General features: G+C 37.6%; 1 long non-coding RNA gene across 1 annotated transcript; it reads right to left on the bottom strand.

The window, feature by feature from the left end:
* Positions 1–5,731: 5,731 nt before the first annotated feature.
* Positions 5,732–9,631, bottom strand: LOC134171127 (uncharacterized). The gene is made up of 2 exons (XR_009967492.1): positions 9,516–9,631; positions 5,732–5,964 (listed from the first exon to the last, which is right to left on the bottom strand). It is a non-coding gene; the product is annotated as an uncharacterized LOC134171127 (long non-coding RNA).
* Between the last annotated feature and the right edge of the window lie 5,579 nt (positions 9,632–15,210).

Raw genomic sequence — 15,210 nt, 5'->3', positions numbered from 1 at the left:
GCAGTAAGAGATCCAACTTGTTTTACCATGTTATTTGTGGTTGCAGAGAAGATAGTGATGCAGAGATGAATGCCTTCCTGGAGGGATTCACATACAGGAAGTGTTGATCAGAGCACAGTGTTGTCCTGGTGCCTGTAGATTAATGGAGAAAAGCTCTCTGAAAAATATTTCTAATCATATAAGGAATCACTATCTGCAAATGAAGAGCTTCTACAGCCAAGCCTTAAACTAGATTGTAAATCACTCTGAAACAATTATTGAAAAGCGCCTACGTCATATGTATTTCTGGAAACAGAGATTAAAAAAAAAAAAAAAAAAAAGAAAAAAAGAGGGACATCAAGAACAACCTGGTCAGACTGCAGGTAAAAACTCTCCTTGTAAGGCCAAAACTTTTCTATCAACAGTGTTTTGACAGATTGAGCAACCTTTTCTCTGAATGTTTTCCTAAAGGTCTCTCTTCTGAATGAAATTTCATCTGAAATTATTCCATCCTGGTTTTTATTGCCCCTTTTAATGGCATATTGGAAAATGGTGAAAAGGTGAATAAAATCAGCCAGGTAAACAAGTTTTTCTGTGGAGAAACTGTCCTGGTAATGACCCAGAAACTGTCCTATTTGTGTAATTAGTTAAAACAGCAATGTGACTTAGGGAACTGTGAAAGAACTGGAAATCAAGGCAGAGTTTAACTAAAACTGAACCACACACAAAGGTGGTTTGTTTTTTTTTTAATCAATTATTGTTTTATTATGGTTAAAAAAGCAGGATTTTCAAGGTTGTTCAGTATTTCGTCCAATATCATGGTCAGAGCAAGTGCTGGATATTTAATACTGTTTCTGCAGAAACAGTAGCACTGAAAAGGTACAAAGAAGGTTAGCAAGAATGATCAGAGCTAAGGTTAAACAGATCAGGGTTTTTTCAGGTTGGTAGAAAGGAAAACTGAGAGGAATATAAAATTCCAATGCCTGTAAATCTTGAAGATATGTAAAGAAAGTAAACGAATCATATTTTACAATTTAAGAACTGAAGAGCATCCAATACAATTACCATTTAAGTGGTTTCATTTAAATTGAACTACATGTTCACACAAAATATAAATTGTAAAAGAGATTGTTATGGGGCTCGAGTATCAATTCTAGAAAGGATTAGTCAAATTAATGAGTGTTTGGTCTGGCTTTAGTAAGCATACAATGTTTGCCTTTATACATTTGTCTTTAATCCATTGATATCTTGAAACTACCTGTCTATGCGGAGAGCACTCATCCTGTTCACAGTCTGTTCTTATTCTCTTTCCTAGCTGTTGATGGAGATAAAGTAACAGGGAAGATGAACTGGTGGTGTGACGTAATACGGCTGTTCCTGAGTTCATGTTTTTAATATGCCATGAAATAGACAGAATAGTGAAGAAGTCAGTGGTCATATAAAGTATCTGCATGGATAATTGCTATAGCAAAGTTTTTATCACAGATTCTTTCTTCATGGTGGGATAATTTTTACAGATCTGTTGAAAGTTGCTAAAGACTGTGTGTGAGGAAAAAGGGAGAGGGAGGAGGAAATGCTATCAAAGTAGACCTCCGAGGTGCTGTGAATTGTCCCTCTTTATTGATCATATAGCGATCTGAATCCAGATTCTCTGAATCAAACTAAAAGGAGATGCCTAAAGTAACTTAATATAATTAGTGTAAATATTCCCCCAACAGCGCTTCGGATGTCTCAAGCACTACTAGCCAGGGCCATCGTTTCCTATGTTTTCAGGGCAAGTTACCTTCTGTGTCAATGCTGCTTCCAAGAAACAAGATCAATGTAGGTTTTTCCTTTATATCAAGGATATGTAACTCTTCTTTTAATCTTTCCTCATCACTTCTACAAAGCAACATGAAAACAGTCCTGTGAAATTTGCTGCCAGACAAGCACACACAGTGCTGACATTAAGAATAGCCATTCCCTTAATACGGAAACTAGATGTCTGCTTTTAGTCAAATAGATTGTGTAGGCTTTGACATCAATTGTCTTGCAGAATCAGTGTCTGAAGGCACAAATAGTTAAGTGTGGTGTCTAGTTTAGGTTGTTGTGAGCAAACACCTGCTGTCAATCCTGAGAAAAATAACACCTACTGCTAAGGGGTTCTAACAATGGCCAGTGGTGCCAGACAAATTTACCAAAATATCATACCCCAATATAAAAGAAAAGCAGTTTGAATTATGTCCATGAGCCTTTGGTTCAAAGCTCTGGGCAATAAAAAAAATACTTTATAAAGTGTAGTCTTCTTCCCCCTACCCTGCCCCTCTCCCCTGAATGACACTTTTCTATTGATGGCAAAAGCACACATATGAAAAATAGGTTGAACAGGGAAAGAGTGTATTTTCAGTAAAAACCTGTACCATAAATAAAACTGATTATCAAACAAACTACAATAATCCACTACATAACAAAGAAACATGACATTTTGCCAAATAATTTCATCTGACAACTCCATTGAAGCTGAAATTATTTTAAGTGTTTGAAAGAAGTTCTTGCATGAATTTATTAGAGAAAATTAGCATTTAAACGCAAGATATCCACCAAAGTCAGAATATATAGATAGAGCCATAAAAACGAGTGATTATCCAAAGCCAAGCTGCTGTTTTCATTTTAACAATCTCACAGTCCACTGCATATGTGCAAATCCTGCTCTGGAGTTCAGTGTGTGAGCAGAGAGATTGCTGGCTTCAAGATCAGTTTTTATGTGATTTTTCCAGGAAAAAGAAACAACACTGCTGAGCCACAGTAGTTTGCAGATTAAAGTCCAGCTCCTCATGCACAGCAGACCAATGCCAGGCGCATTGAAGACAGAGTGGCATAGTTAGCTGTCTGCCATTTTGCAGCTTTTGGCTCTAGAGGCTTCCAGCCTTTTAAAGTAAAATAGCCTTAGCACTTGAGCAAACAGGCTCTTTAGGGAACTATTTGGCTGATGATCCTCAGAGCTTAACACCTCTTTATTATTTACCTCTTTCCTCCTGCCAGTCTTATTCTCTTCTTTACAGTTTCTTCAATGCAAAGCTATTTACCTTTATGTGATGTAGAGTTTGTTTTGTTCTGAGTTCATTATCGCTCTGAATATTGCCTTTAGGAGTAACACAACTGTTATATCTGCTTTAGTTTGCCTAAAAATATATAATATTTGCCTTATTAGCATTGCTGATGTCCGTTCAGAAACAGCTGTGTAAAGTGCTTTGCTGCTTCTTACCAGAGCTCACTAAATTCATTTTGAAGCTTTTATGGCATATTTCAGAGAGGAAGACCAGATGAAAATATAAGGAACCTACCCCCCTGTGCTAAATAACAGCTGAAAGCTTTTGTTTGCAAAATATATATTTAGCCAATCCTAACGAGCATGGGATATATAGTTTTAATGTAACTATGAGACTTAGCGGCCAAAAAAAAAGCGGGCTGCAGGGGAGAACAGGGCATGAGTGTGTCAAAAACTTTCCCTCCCCTTTGTGCCCCTGCCAACAGGCAAACTGTGCAGCACTGGTTCTGAGGCAGAAGCACTATTCTTCTCAAAGTCTGCAAGAAAAAAGGACAAGCTGGACAAGCCGGACAAGTCAACATGCCTAGCAAGGGTACAGTGCAACACTCATGCCTCGTTTGTGGCAAAAGCAACTGATGCAACGTGCAAACCTTTGCTCCAGTGGAAATGTGATGGTATTAATAAATGGGAATTAGAAAGACAGGATCTGGTCCTAAGTAAATATTGTTGCCTCACCTATTTGTTTTCCAACCCAAAGGAACACAGATTTCAAAGCTGTGTTGTTAGGGCATAATCTGCAAGATCCTCTGAGGCACTTTCTGTACCAGCTCCTATGCTCTCCATTCCAAACAAAAGATATTACAAATAAAAAATATTTATTTTGTTTATGGCTTTCCCACAGACTATTTTTAAATAATGACTTTTGAAGAACTGTACTGGCCATGTTTCAACTGCTCACAAGTTAAAGCCATGAGGAGTCTTGTTTTAAACTCTTTACTTCTCAGCAAGGAGGTAAGAATGCTTGGGCAAGTTTTGTTTTTAGCTGCCCAAGAGAAGAAGAGAACATGAATTGTGCTGCCACCTCTTATACTACTTTGCAGCGTCTAATAGTGCATGGGTCATGTAAGCACAGTCATTCCAATATTGTACTTCCAGTTCATGTTTAGATACAGGGAAGAATGGAGCGTATCTGCATGTTTGAGTCTAGCTCCTGAAGACAAGCAGAAGGCAGGTAGGCTATTTTCACTAGTTTCAGAGGCAGCAAGTACCATCTTTTATCACACAAGAAACAGATGACAGATGTGGTGAGAAAACATTTTGCACCGGGTTGATTCATGTTTTCCTGCTCCTCTTTTCCCTCCTTTATGGAAGGCAGGAGCTACGTCTCTGGGAAACTGTAGCTAGCACAGCCTGGGCAATGACCCTCCAGTATGGCAATGTGTTACATATGATATCTTAACACGTAACAGATTGTATTTCTGAGTGGAAACCTAAAACTACTTAGAAGTGACCCTACATCTCAGAAGTGTGAGGACATGAGGCTTGCAGTAAGCCTGGACATTGGGAAAGCATACAAGATGTTTTGTCACAAAAAGAGATATCAGATACCTTTGCCTCAAAGGTATTCCCAGAGCTCATCTCGCGTTGCTGGAGGGAACAACTTGTAACTATTTTTCCCATGGGTTGGTAATGTAGAACATTTGCACATGTGTTTATGAGACCTAGTATTGAAAAGGCTTCTGACTTCAGAATCCATAGAATTTGACAGCTGGGACAAGGATTCTTTCGTCTAAAATGTTAATGAAGTTTTGGCTGCTGTTGGTATATTTTGATAAAAAGAGATTTGAACATGAATTTGGAAGGAGATAGTGATAATAAGAACATAATCAGTGACTGATGGCATGCAATGGTAAGACAATGTAATAAACATCTTGAAGGTCCCACAGGGTAGTAAATACAGTGATAAGGATAGTAATCCAAAACATTGACAGTATTTTATTTTATTTTATTTTTTTACTTATGGAGCAGGAGATGGAAACATAGTCACATTCTGCACAACTTCAAGAATTTTGGAGACAAGTAATTGCTAGATATAAGTTAATATTGAAGTTGGCCTTTCCAATGGACTCCAAAGTTTTTATACAGGAGATATCATAAGTCTGTCAAAGGCTACAGGGCACAAGAAAATATTTTGTTAAGGGCAATTTAGTGTCTAGAAGATTAATACTTCAGAAATAAAAACCATCTGTATCACTGAATACTGTTGAGTTGTAAATTTATTTGACAGACCTGGGTAATCTGCTTTCAATGTATCTTTATTCAGCTTTTAGGATTGTTATGCCTATATTTTCAGAGTTGCAATTTCATCCTAGTTATTTATGTGTATTATTTCATATTTACTTAAGGTACAATGTGTGGTCATTTTCAGCCAAATAATATCCTTCAACAGCACTGTATCATGTAATCTTTGGTAAACAAGGATTATATTGTCAAAACTTTACTGACATTAATGCTTTGTATTTATTGTAATTACAGTAACTTTTTTAATAGTTAGCATTATGGCTGGTAGATCTGTGGCATTTCATTTCATAGCAGTGCTCTCACTGTCTTAAAAGGATCTTTGGTTTCAGTCTGCCTCTTTAACAGGTCACCGATTCCAGGCATCATTTACCTATGTGATATTGTTTCATTTCTTTGTAACTACATTAGTTCTTAGTAGCACAGTAGCATTAATTGAGACTCATTTTATTAGAGGTTGTACAAATCAAGAGCAAAATCCCAATGTCTACTCAAAACATCTTAATAACTTAACTATCGAAGAACTCAGTCTTGATTTGGAAATGATGGAATATCCCACCATGCTTCAGATGAAGACAGAAATGCCAGGAGGAAAATCCCATATAGGTCAAACTTCACACTTCTGGCAAAGAATCTTCCTGTTAGTTTTTCTGGTTGGACTAAAAAAATAATTTGTTGGACACGGGTATTGTCTGGATTCTGTCATTGCCATTGTTTTTGCTGCTTGAAATTTTTCTGGTCTGGAACCCAGTGTCTGTTGTCTTGTACAGTGGAAAAAAGAGAGAAAAAGGGTCTCAGACTCTGGATTTCAAATAAATTGATCTGGAGAAGCTTGTTTTGGAAAGCTGAAAATATGCTGGTACACACTGCTTCTGAGGCCTATTCATATATCATATACACAGGAGAAGACAAGCTTGAGTAACCTGTAAATTAACATAATACCTTGGTATATGCAAGCCACTAACCAACACAGTTGTCTCACTGTCCAGCATATTTTTGGATGCTTGACATATCTCATGTTTTTATTAGTTTCTTTACTTTTGGAAGAAATTGGCTTTCAGTTTGCTTAAAAGCCAAGATTTAGCTGAACATTACATCAGATGCTTTCCAAACACTGGGAAATTGCCAATGCATATGGACATATTAAACTGCACAGACAGAATAAGACATATAATGTCTACAGAGAAAGTAAGTTCAAATGTTAGTAATTTTATTTCACATTTTATTCTTCTCATTAAACAAAACTTATATATGCCACATGTCTGAAGAGCAGGGATTTAAAGTAGGGCTGTCTGGATCTCATACTTCCTTCTAATACGTGTGGTTGGTTTACAATATTCTCTGCTGTCTTTACGTCTGCCACTGAAAGTTGATGTATGCCATAACCAGTCATCTTAATATCTACTGTGTGATTTAGAGAGATGGTAGTATGCCCGTTTTACAACTGGAGCATTGAGACACAGAACTGATCAATGACAATTATTTAAGCCAGAAAGTCAAAGAAATCCATATAGAAATGGTATCTGTATACAAATTCTGGAGGTCTGCCTGATGGGAAAGATGGGTTTAATTTTGAAGTGGGAGGAAAGGGAACAAACTAACTAAAGGTCTTCTGGGGCATGTTTGTGGTGGTGTTGTCTTGACTTTAGGGTGTGGTACAATATTTCTGGCTCCCTTTCTGATTTTTAACAAGCAGGCAGACTGCCCATAGCATACAGTAATATCAAAATGTACATCATACTACAAGGATGTGCATCACAACAGTACCTTGGCAGGCCTATTTCTATAGTGTGAAGACAATTAACATGATTTACTTTCACAACGGAATTCAGAAGCTCCAATGATACCCAACTGCAGTATATCCTTTCCCAGTGCTGACATCGGTAATACACTACAACTGTCATGTTGTGTTTACTCCAGAAAATAGGTGGGGTAGCTTCTTATAGCAGTTATTCACTGTAGATTAGAGTGAGCACTGATCCATAGCATGATGTAGCTTAGTCAGAGCCATAGTGGAACTATAAGCTAATTGATATCTGATAACCATATATGATAACCATATCATTAGTATGCCTTTGGCACTTGTTTGTGTTGTAAATTACAATCTTATCTTTCCAACCACTCTCAGAATAAATGAAAAAAAAGAAGTAATAACAAAAGTAAAGACTCAGAACCTGCATTAAGCAACTGTTGTCCAGGAAGCTAATGTAAGAGTTGAATTACAAGACCTACTCTAATGTCTTTTCCCCTATCCTGTCCCACTGGTATGCATTTATGGGGTTTTCATTGCTGTTGCTAAGGAAAAAGAGATCATGTAGGCAAGCTTGAATAAAGTTGGAGAAATCTGAGTTGTATTAATTTTCTGAAGAGAAGGATCCTCCACTCTGTCAGGAATTGTCCTTTTTAGACACTAAAAATACCAGCTAAAGTTAAGGGACAGCTTGCTTAGTTATAAAGAGGAATAACTTTCTGCAGAAATGCCTCTAACTGTTGTATGTTCCTGTTCATTCGTAACGTGACTGTCAGGAGCCAGTCAAAGATTTAAGTTGTAGCTGCAATTGAAAATATACTGATGGTACTTTTGTTTTATTTATTAATACTTCAATTAGAGCTAACACAGGGAAAGAGCCACTGGACAGACTCTACCCAAGAATGTAGGCAGACCCTGCTTAAAGGATTAGAAGGATACTCAGAAATTTAACAGAAATTACCACAAATGGATTTCAGTGTTATACAGAGCTACAGGCACAGCATAAAGGGTGACAGTAAAAGGTAAGTTTTCCAGTGTAAAATAGTCTTGGAGGATATTTACAAAGATTTACTTCTGTCAAGTGAGACTTTTACTCTGTAGTCTGTGACAAGAAAGGAGCTATGTTAGTCTCAATCTAAGTCACCCTTTACATAAATGTTCTTCTCTTTACTCACTACAGAAGGAGCCTGCTTGGACTACAATCTCTCCAACAGTGGGCCTTTATTTGCTACAGTGTGCTATGCACCCTTTTTTCAGCATCCTGTGCTGAAAAAGTGTGCTATGCATCCTTTTTCAGCATCCTATGCTCAATTCCAGCTTATTTTTTTCCTCCAATTTTTCAAAATGTCAAATGATTTTATGGAGACAAAAAGACAGTTTTCAGTCCTTGACGCACATGAATATTTCATTCCAAATCGGTTGTCATTGCTGATTTCCCATTGCAGTTTGTTACTGAGTTACACTGGTAGCCTAAAGAATTTTTGACTCCCTTTCTCTTTTCATTGGATGAGTTATGGTTGGCCATAGATACCGCTGAATTTTCAATTGTCTGCATTGCTGCCTGAAACAGTAATAATATAAACTCAATATACTCTGAATAGCTCAACTGTTTGGACTAAGATTTATGTAGAGGAACAGATATGCATGATTGTATTACCATTTTTGTGGTTTACATAAATCTTTTATACTTTAACATTCATAACTGTTACTGATCTGTTTGTATAAACATGTTTCTTATTAGTTACTCTTAAAATACTTTGTTGAAACAAAGGAAAGGAAAATGATGATCCTTCACAGAGGGAAAGAATAGCATGATTCAGGGGTAAACAGCTTAGCTCTTTTCATATTCCTTTTCGCTACTGCAAAGACGATTGCATGACAGAACTCATCAGAGTACATGTAGTCACCTTCATTAAGTGTTTGAAAATCATGTAGATGAGGACCTCAGTGATATGGTTTAGTGGTGGTCTTGGCAGTGCTGGGGTAATGGTTGGACCTGATGATCTTACAGGTCTTTTCCAACCTAGTTGATTCTATGGTACTATTAGAGGTCATGAAAAGAACTCACTTTTTGTAATTCTTGGGTACTACTGTCACTTGGGTACTATTGTCACTAGATTGTCCCTTCAATCTTTCAGCTATGAAGAACGATATGTATCAATATGGATCTTGAATAAGCCACTGACATAAAGGATGGAGTGCATAACACAGAAAATACTTTCCAGTAAAAATTTTACTGTACTGCAGGTAACAGTGCTGAAAGATATTAACAGCATTAAGTCTGCCAAAAATTAGAAAACTGTGAATTTATGTGAAAAAATTACCAAGCTTTCTCTCTATGGAAGAATACTGTTTGTTCATGCTGCTCTTTTTTTAGGTAACCAGGGCTTCTGTAAAGATGCATCTCAGTTTATTTCTGCAAGAGAAGTATGAATGCTACATATATTGGCACATCCTTACCACGTGAACTCATATGCTGCATTTTCACAAGGTTTTATCTTGGCAGATCTCTAAAAGCAGTTAAAGCAGTAATCTATGATCAATGGTAGGCAGATGGAATGAAGGAAGTCTGTTTGAAAATAAGAAAATTGAGATACATTAATCAGGTTGCACAGGAAGCCTGTGTCAAGACTAACAGCATGTGCTTTTAGCTCATTATTGGACAAACCTATATGACTGAGTCAGCTGCAATGTGATAGTAGGAATTATACAGAGATGAGTCTGGTACTATAATATGTGAGTAGAGGCATACATGCACCATTCAGTCCTACAAAGAGGAGAGAGATGTTTACAGCTCTGGTTATTGTAAAGATCGTAACCCAAGTGCTAGCAAGTACACTTCTTTGAAGTAATATAATAAGATAACATATAATACTATAATTAATATAATATAATATAATATAATATAATATAAAACTATATAACTCATGGAGACAGAGCTTGAAACTAGTAGAGGGAGAGTATTACAGAGATTTTCAGATACCAGAGTCAGAGGATGATTAACAGGGACCACTGTGCCTTGATGTCACTGTGAAGTACCGTATGTTTTGGGAGCAGAACTGAAATCCCACCAAACATCAGACAATATTGGGAGGATGCGTTTGAGATATTACCGTGTGAGTTGTTGAATATACAAGCTATTAATTCCGTGCTTTTCTTTCACCTCATTGTTTATCCTCCTCTGTTGATACCCATCTCTACTATGTTTGATGTAATAGCATACACTTCTGGAACATCTCAAGTTGCCAAAGAAATGCAGGAAACACAGCTACAGCAATGGTAACAACTGTAGTAGCAGCACTTGTGCCAGGAAGACCAGCCCCGGCAGACACATGCCAGACATACACAGCTGCAGATGAGCCACTGCTGATCCATGCATTATGCTGGTTCATTTACTTAGTATGTGTTGGGAAGTTGTTCAACAGATGTAGAAAATTCACAGCTTAGTTAAGTGTTCTCCCCTTTTCATTTTTAGCCTTTTCCTGTCTCATGCAGTATATGTTTTCATTAGCCTGTGTCTATGTGTAAATACTATGCCACTGAGGTCCTGTGAAACCACAGTCCACTCATGCTCAGGCAATTTTATCTGACTGATATAATGTCGTAACAGTTTATGCTATATTTTTAAAACATACAGAGGTGCTAAGAGAATATTACAGTTGCAAAAGACAACTCTGCCTATGTGACTAAAATGTATATTAAAGAAGGGGCTAAATCATTACTTTATGTGTTCATTTTTCTCCAATTCCTGCACATTTTTTATGCCATTTGGCAACCAAATTTTCACAACCCTAGCATGATGGTCAGCCCGATTCTTTCTCTTATGCAAATTACTTGGCCACAGGAAGAACATTTAAAACCATGAGAAAATTTCTATTTTCAGGTCCTCTACCCATCATCAGAGGGTCTCCCTTTCCAAGAAAAGGAAGGATCAGGAAAGTTCTGGGGTTTGGAGTATGCAGCGTGCAGTGACATCTTTAGGAAGTTTAGCCACCAAGCTAACAGAAGATGACTAACTGAAGGTGGGCTAATCGATATCGTTAAAGGCTTATAACACTGAAACTTCACACAAAACTTCATCAATAGAGTGAAAAATTATATTGGTCTGAAATTCACATGAACCTGAAAGTACAAGTTTCAGCTGGGTCAACATTTACTGCTAGATAAGTTTTTAAACATGATGATTTTAAGTCCTGCACCTGGGTTGGAGAAATCTCAAGTGCAAATACAGGCCAGGCAGAGGCTGGATTGAGAGAAGCCCTAAGGAGAAAGGCTTGGGGTTGTTGGTTGATGTGAAGCTCAACATGACCCAGCAGTGTGTGCTCACAGCCCAGAAAAACAACAATATCCTGGGCGGCATCAAAAGAAGCACGGCCAGCAGGTTGAGCAAGCTGATTCTCTCCCTTTACTCCACTTTTGTGACACCTGCAGTACTGCATCCAGCTCTGGGGCTCCCAACATAAGAAGGATGTAGACCTGCTTGAGCAAGTCCAGAGGAGAACCAAGAAGATCATCAGAGGGCTGGAACACCTCTCCTACGAAGACAGGCTGAGAGAGTTGGGCTTGTTTATCCTGGAGAAGAGAAGGATCCAGGAAGACCTTATAGCAGCCTTCCAGAATTTACCAGGGCCTACAAGAAAGCTGCCAAAGGACTTCTTACAAGGGCATGTAGGGATAAGACAAGGGGAAATGGCTTTAAGCTAAAAGAGGGTAGATTTACATTAGATATCAGAAAGAAATTCTTCACTGTGAGGGTGGTGAGATAGTGGAACAGTTTGCCCAGAGAAGCTGTGGTTGCCCCATCCCTGGAAGTCTTCAAGGCCAAGTTCGATAGGGCTTTGAGCAACCTGGTCTAGTGGAAGGTATCCCTGCCATTCTATGATTCTGTGATGAGTACTCACTAAAATGGCAAATAAAAAATTATAACCCCTTTAGCCTTAGATCACTTATCTTTAAATGGATTTGAATGGAGGTGAAAGATCTAAGGAAGGATTTGTTGTCACATATACTCCAGAATGGATTCCCTCAAGACTGACTCTGAGGGCTGATGTAACTCATCCAGCCAAGCACACGTTCCCCTGTTCATAGTGTTTGGTACTTTGTTTGCTGTTTAGTATGAGGCTCAAACTGGACTGAATGTCATGAATACACCAAGGCAGCTGATTCTCAAAATAGAAGAGTTCTGAAATTTTATTGCTATTGCCTTAGGAGTTTGTAATGCATAGGTAAGAAGATGCACTATTAAAAACAAAAATGTAATGCTAATAAAGAAACCTTGAGAAGAAAATGGGAAGAAAAGACTAATTGTCCATGCTACTGTGATATGTCCTACCAACCTACCAACCTGTCATTGAGAGTGATTCTGGAGAGTGGATATTCTGAATTCAGTAGATGCATATACAGAAGTACAAAGTCTTTTATTTTCCAGGACTGAGGAGGAGAAGAAAAGGAAAGAGCTAATCAAAGGAGCCCACAAGCATTTCTAAGAAGTTTTCAGGGCATGCAAGCAGTGATTGAGGGTGAAGTACAGTGACCAGTTGGTAAAGGTCTTAGATGTTTTCAATGCAGCTAAGGAAGATCTTGGGTGTGGAGTTTAGTCTTGATTTTCACTACTTTATTTTTGTTCTTTCTTCAGTACCTCTTGTCTTTTACCTAGTACTTTAAACTTTACTTATAAAAGATATAAGGAATATTTTTTTTTGTCTTTACATTTTTCTAATAGTTCATCTGGCTTTGAGCAATCTGAGAATCACTACACTCTTCATGAAATTCTAGATATAGTAACGCTTTTTGTTCTGAGTGCTCCTGCACACCCTATCCCCAAGTTACGGGTCTTCAGGAGTATGAAGACCATGCTTCTACCAAACTTCCAGAGCCCACAGTGAAGTAGTATATACATGCGTAGAAAGTATCTGCCAGCAAGTATTGGCCCATATCTATTTTTGGAAAACAAGGGGAATGCAGAGGGAAACTGAGATCTGTTTAGTCATATGAAAGCTGATTTAAAAAAAAAAAAAAACAAAACCAAAAAAACCCCCCAACCTATATGGTTTTTAAATTTTAGTAGCACTAGTGATATTTTCTTTGGATTATATGATACAGATTCATAGCTCTCTCAGGGCATTCTTTCTAGTTGTTTAGTCCCTTTTCCTGTCACAGTAACATCTATTTTTTGGCCCTAGTTCTGTTCAGATCATCTTTTCATAGTGCCTCCATCCAAGCTGTGAAATCAGTTACAAACCACCCTTTTCTAACATTTCTGTGTGCATGCCTCTTAAACTCTGGATGCACTCTGTTCCCTACTTCCGAACTAGGGTAACTGCCCTACCCTGTACTTGTACTTTGGAACTCATATTAGGTTATAGCATTTCATTTTCTTTGGAGCTTGTGTAGCTGGAGTGCTTTTGGGCAGATTAAAGATTTATGAATTGCCATACAAACTTTCATAGGAAATCAAAATTTTAAGGGTCATGTAAATGTTGTCAAATGTTGTCTGCACATATGGCAAAATATTAATGTCAAATACATTTAAGGAGCCTAAAAGCAAGAAATAGAATAATACTTGAAGATATTTAATTAAGCTATAGCAAAAACAGGCTTGTAATTAATATTTTTGTGGAAAGCTTTACCCAATACTCTTTCTGCTTAGACAATGAGTTAGCTATACTGTCTCTCAGGAAAAAAAGTGAAAAAACTCTATGGTCTTTGACTAGAAAGAACCTTAACTCTCCTAAGCCTTGGGAGTTTCTCTAAATTAGTATCTGATTCATCCCATAACTAGTCTTAATTTAGATTTTATAAATTGAAACCCTATCACAAAAACTCTCTTGAACTATAAAGATCTGAAGAAAGTGGCTCAGGATCAGTAATTACTATAAGAAAGGGAGAAGGGAAAGGTGGTGGTGCTTAAAATTTGGTCAACTCTGTTTACTGAGGAACCTCAGTCTTTCAGGAAAATTACTTTTAATTATTACCTATACTCCTCCTCAAATGATTTAATTTACCTACAAAGTCAGAAAGATCAGGACATCAAATCTAGGCAGGCACTTTCCCTGCATTTAAACTCAGTCTTTCCATCTGGCCCAGTGTGCTTCAGCCTTACTCTGTTGTTTATCGGCACCATCTTTCACTGAGGAGGTGACCCTTTATAAAACATATTTTTCTTAATGTTCTAGAGAATATAAGGATTGCTCTAGAAAACACAAAGATAATTTAATATTCACCATGATAGATTTATTTTGTGACATTTCAGATGACTATTAATTAAATTAAAATTCTTCTTGAATGTTGTAAGGAAAGTGAGAATAAAAGGCACATTATGTGACTGTTGGATATGCTAGTTACACTTCAGGTTGGCAGTGGTTCTGTGAATTACCCCAGGGTCTCTATAGCTCCAGATAGAAAGAGACATTTGTGAGCACTCTTGGTGGCTATTCTCTTTCATACACAGATCTTCCTTTAAAGCCTTATACCTGCTTCACTTACAGACTGGATGTTGCAATGAATGTGGTGATGCATATACTTTATCTGAAAAAAATTAATATTCAGAACAACTGATTTAGGAAGGAGATCCTCTTTGCACCTATGTTCTGGACCCTAGCTTCTATCAGGATGAAATGACACACAAATATTTCAATACTAAACTGCCTAAATGGTAAGCATACAAACGATCTGAAGCAAAACAAGAAAGTACATATGAAGTGGAGAATAAAGGAAATTATAGAGGAAGAAATTATAGAGGAAGACAATACCAACACAGCGCTAGAACAAAGAGACAAAGTACCTAGTGCCAAGAGACATTCAGACGAATGAGAAATTGCAAGACATTCAGAGAAAGGCATTCAAACACATTCAGAGACCTTCAAAGAACAAGAATGCTTGAACCCATAGAATCACAGAATCATTTAGTTTTAAAAAGACCTTTAAGATCATCAAGTCCAACCATCAACTGCCAAGTCCATCACTAAACCATATTCCCCAGAACCCATGGGTGGATCCCACACAGCCCCATAGATGTGTGTGTCTAAGTCATGTAGCAGGTCACTGACCATTTTCCCTTGGATTACGGGGACTTCATTCTGCTCCCTGTCCCTGTCTTCCAGCTCAGGGGGCTGGGTATCCAGAGAACAAATCTCTTGCTATTAAGGACTAAGGC

This window comes from Pezoporus occidentalis, unplaced genomic scaffold (genome assembly GCF_034315485.1).
Source record: "Pezoporus occidentalis ecotype Australia unplaced genomic scaffold, CSIRO_AGI_Poc_V1 ctg4, whole genome shotgun sequence".
NCBI lineage: Eukaryota > Metazoa > Chordata > Aves > Psittaciformes > Psittacidae > Pezoporus > Pezoporus occidentalis.
This window is presented reverse-complemented; position numbering and strand designations above follow the sequence as displayed.